The sequence below is a fragment of the Protomyctophum parallelum genome (assembly GCF_964188405.1).
Source record: "Protomyctophum parallelum genome assembly, chromosome: 5".
Taxonomy (NCBI): Eukaryota; Metazoa; Chordata; class Actinopteri; order Myctophiformes; family Myctophidae; genus Protomyctophum; species Protomyctophum parallelum.
This window is the reverse complement of record NC_139702.1, coordinates 34,485,822-34,490,821: the sequence shown is the minus strand read 5'-3', so window position 1 is coordinate 34,490,821 and position 5,000 is coordinate 34,485,822.

Below are 5,000 nucleotides of genomic sequence, written 5' to 3'. Positions count from 1 at the left end.
CTCTGACTTTGATGCCTTTGAATTTGAATCCTGAAAAGTAACAGTTTTGGAGGTTTCCACCCGACAGAGAAGATTTTTCTTACTTTATTTGAGTATGTCATTTCAATACTTCTCCAATATATCTCAGAGGCCAATTCTGTAGTTATTAATGCAGTAACAAAATGTATGTTATACTGTAGATTTAAGTTATTAATGCAGTAACAAATCAAATGCCCTATGTTTCCAGTTATGTCCAAAATATTTGGACACATTTATTTTTAATGCTTGTACTTTTGTTACTCTATAAGTACTTTTGTTACTCTATACGTTTGTATCTTTACTGAAGTAAAAATCTTTTTTAATATGGGCCTTTTACTTAGTTGTAACCAAGTGTTTTGTTGTTACTTTTACTTAAGTTAAAGTACAAAACCTGAGTATTTCTCCAGCACCCCATGAATGTGTGAATCATCATCGTCATGTCGTTATGACGTTATGGCTGTTACCCACTAATGTTCACCTAACAAGGTGAACATCGTCATGTCGTTATGACGTTATGGCTGTTACCCACTAATGTTCACCTAACAAGGCGGAACGATGTGTCAATCTCTCCCCCTTCCCTCGTCTCTCCCTCATCCTCCCCACGTCCCTCCCTCCTGTAATGAAATTATGAAATGAATACCAAACCATTAAGACACATTTGGGTGCAGACGACCTCCTATAACTATTACATTCATTGCTGCCGTGTGGAAAACTTGTATGCCCATTGCCCATCCATTCATCCATCCATCCATCCATCCTCAACCGCTTATCCGTAGTCGGGTCACGGGGGCAACAGCTCCACCAGAGAGCTCCAGACTTCCCCTCTCCTGGGGGATCCCGAGACGTTCCAAGGCCAGTCGGGCCCCGGGATCTCCTCACAGTGGGACGTGCCTCGAGGACCTCCCTAGGGAGACACCCGAGAGGCATCCTAACCAGATGGCCGAACCACCTAAGCTGGCTCCTTTCCAGGTGAAGAAGCAGCAACTCTACTCAACTCTACTTTTCACCCTATCTCTAAGGGAGATGCCAGCCACCCGTCGAAGAAAACTCATTTCGGCCGCTTGCCCAACATTTCAGAAACTCCTTCAGCAGCCTTTGATTCTAAATTTCGGCGATAGCTGAGTATTATTTTTTCACACTGTTCGGTGCCCCCTCAATGTTGGCTGCAGCACCTAAAGCCCTTTCCTTAAAGGTGTAGGCAACAGAAATTACGATGATTTTTATTTTGGAGTTTTAGCTTCAAACGTTGGCTCTGAAGTTTCTGAACCAATCAGAGCGTCCAGTCCATCCCTCCAGACTATGGGGTCTCAAAGTCTGTGACTTCCTGCACGTGCATTTCGTTTGTAAACAAAGTGACAAGTCAGCGGATTATTTCTAACCTATACACAACCTATATACATATGTTAGCGTGATGATTACGTTTAAAACAAGTAATACACTGTCTGGATGTCATCTTGAATGAGATTAAAAACGGAGTAGTTCTTTAATCAACACCAGCTGTGGAGGAGGAGGACAACGTATGGGAAACACTAACTGGTGAGCTTCATTTTTATTGGCTTTTATTAATGTGTATCTCTACACGTCATCACGCAGCACATTTTCGTTTTCAGGAAGTAATTAAAAATATATTGTTATGGACTTTTGATATAAATACACACAAAAATGAGAATTTGCCCATTTCTTTTGCATCCATGGGTATGCCGGTCTAAAAATGTGAACAACGTATTTCTAATGTCACCACGCCTTTAAGCACGCCCTGAATACAAGGTTACAGAATATAGCCTATATATTCCTTCAATCATGACTACCGTATCTGCTGGGGAAATAATGTGTGTGTGTATAATATATATATATATATATATATATATATAGTTTTAATTCATAAGTAGAAGTTAGAACTTGTCACATCTTACCTTAGTCTTGCCTGGATTTGCATAGATAAAAATGTCATGAACAGACATTAAATTACTAATTAAAAATGCAGAGATTTTGCACAGCTGTTGCTGTTTCATAGGCCTACTGTAAATAATCCCCTGATCTGTGCAATAACACGACAGCGTGTGTTTGTGGGTGTATATGTGTGCATCTATATCTTGTTATTCAGTGGTTAAAGCATTTAAAAAAAGAAAAATCACAGTTAAGTAATTCCATGACTGAAAGTCCACACGATGTTTCATACTGTACACATGTTGCAAAATGATGATTTGGTACCGTATTATCATTCTAAACCAATGTCCCATGCTGGTCTACATACACCTGAATGAAATATCCGAGACCATTAGGCTGTGTTCTATTGCAATAGTTTGACCTATTCAAATACTATACTTTCATGGCTTTTAGTGAAAGTGATAACAGAGAGAAAAATACACGCTTGATCCTATAACGCAACTGACTGAATTAGTTGTGGCAACTGTGAACCTTAAATCTGTCGTCAAACATTTTATGGCTCAAGCAAGCAATTCTTCCAAATCTCTCCACAATGTCCAGCACGCTTCCAAAAAGGCTACATTTTTGCTCGCTCTTTAAGCGTATTTCATCGAGAACATCCTTGGTGTTCTTTCTAAAAACATTCCACAATGTTTCCTTTCATCGCTTCGGCCAATGTTCCATATTTTTAAGAATGAATGAGTAAAGTCTGTTGGAAGAAGAAGTGCCACGAGGATGTATTGCGGTAGAGTGGTGCAACATCCTGCAATGGGAGCAACACGGAGCTACACGCATGGTCTTTTCATGTGGAGGGACATACACTTTCCTCCTCTACCACAAACTTTAAACCACTTTCCTGCATGTGCTGACATTGTGCTGACATTTTTACATTGAATTGTTTTTGAGTGGTGCAACCACTCCAAGGAACAGCAATGTCTGTGTCCGCCTATCTGTGACGTTAACCCACCCACCTATGTGACTGTGAGCACGAGTATGACTATTAGTACCAGTAGGGGCACTGTTGTGCCAGAAACAGAGAGAGACAGTGCCTTTGACAGGATCTAAAGGTGTCAATAGAAGACATGCAGGGAGATAGAATACAACCACCCCAATTGTATAAGTTATATACTGTATTACCATATCGGTACTCTACCATGCATGTTGGACAATTTTACACTTTATCAATAAAGAACTAAGCAATTCCAAAATGTTGAAATGCTCAGTTACAAGTCCTGACTTCAAACAGCTACTTGAGTGAAAGTACAAAGGTGTCTGCGTCACAATATATTTCACTTACCAATATAAAAGTGCTCTTTTATGCAGAATGGTCCATTTCACATCGTATGGATTGTAATTAATAATACATTAGTGTGTCATCACTTTAATGTTGGAGCTGTTAATGGTGATGGCTGATTTTAATTACTTTATGTGTAGATTAACCTATAATAAAACATCATCATTTATCACTCATGTATGTTTTTGTATTAATAATCTAAACCTGCAAAGTAAATAGTAACTAAAACTGTCAAATAAGTGTAGTGGAGTAAAACGTAAAAGTACCTGTGATTACTTTATTACTTGAGGGTAAACATACTTGTGCAGAATAATTATACATTGTACTATATTGCTATTGTGTTTTTTATATCTAATCTTGATTATTTTACCATCACTTAACAACCGTTTGGCTGCCACCTGCTGGACGCAAATCCAACTTCTGACTGCCACAGTCTGTGGGGTAGATTTAGAGGTTGCGCACGCAGCACAGAAACGGATGTTGTGGGTGTCCATCTTGTGCTAAATAAATAGCGTCAATGCTAGCGAGCTAAAATATAGCCATCCTTGCTCTAGAAAGGTCTAGTTTCCATCTATCCACCGGATTATCAGCAAAGACCTCCGAACATCGTGCTAATTGACTAAACCATGGAGAGATCCGTAGATTAGGAGTTCAGCTTTTAGTCTGCCTGTAAATGGGAGGTGGACGGCAGCGCGCATGCGCAATCCGGTCTAGGATCGCTAAAGAAGGAAAGGCTGACCCAAAATATAATGAAAAAATAGTTCTCAGCGATGCGGATTCATATCCATAACTAGAAAAAGTGCCCTTCTGGGCACAGGTCTCCACCAGGTTATCCACAGATCCGTGCAGTTAGAGGTAAAAACACTTTTTGGCCAGTTATAGCGCCACCTTGAGGCTGAGTTGAAATAGTTCATGTGGCATTTTGTCCTCGGCCTAGTGGGAATGTGGGTGCACAATTTAACGGAAATCACGCGATGTGTTCATGATTTGCAGCATTTTGTTTGAAACTGAGCACTCCTGTGAACTTTGGAAGCCAATCTTAACCAATCAGGATGGAGTCTGAGAAATCTGAAAGACCGGTTTGGTTGAATGGCTCTAGAGAGACTGTGTACCAATTTGCGTGATGTTTGGAAAAAATCTGTAGGTGTGCTGTGCAAAAACTTGTTTTGCACAAAGCGGCCTCCTGGTGGCGCTATAACAGGCCGTTCTGGAAAGTTTGGGGCAGAGGTTCATCGTTGGCATCCAGGGAGTGTGTGTGCTAAATTTGGCATCGACCGGGTTAACGGTGGCCGAGATTAGCTGCTCACGGACGGACACACACACACACATACACACACACACACACACACACACACACGGACGGACGGACGGACGGAGTGCAAAACATACTCTCCCCCCATGCCTTCGGCCTGGTGGAGACAATAAAGCTAATCTGACGGAGCATTCCGACACGAGCGGAAGGTTATTACAGTCCTTATGGCGGAGCATTCCGCCAAAAGTAGGGATTGTGTTAATAGTGATGATATATTATGATATGACATGATACTTGGTATAGCCTGTAGGAGCAAGGCGCTGATAGATTTACAAAAGTAGCAGATCTACAAGCTCAAAACATGTCGCTTCCTGCCACATTTCCAGCTTGCTACTTGCTACACTATGCTTTTTTGTGACGCTGTATGATCAAGCAGGGTGTTAATTTACCAAAAAAATTAACACAAAAGAGTTCAAATATAAATAATAAGAGGTTTCTGCCCAACAACAA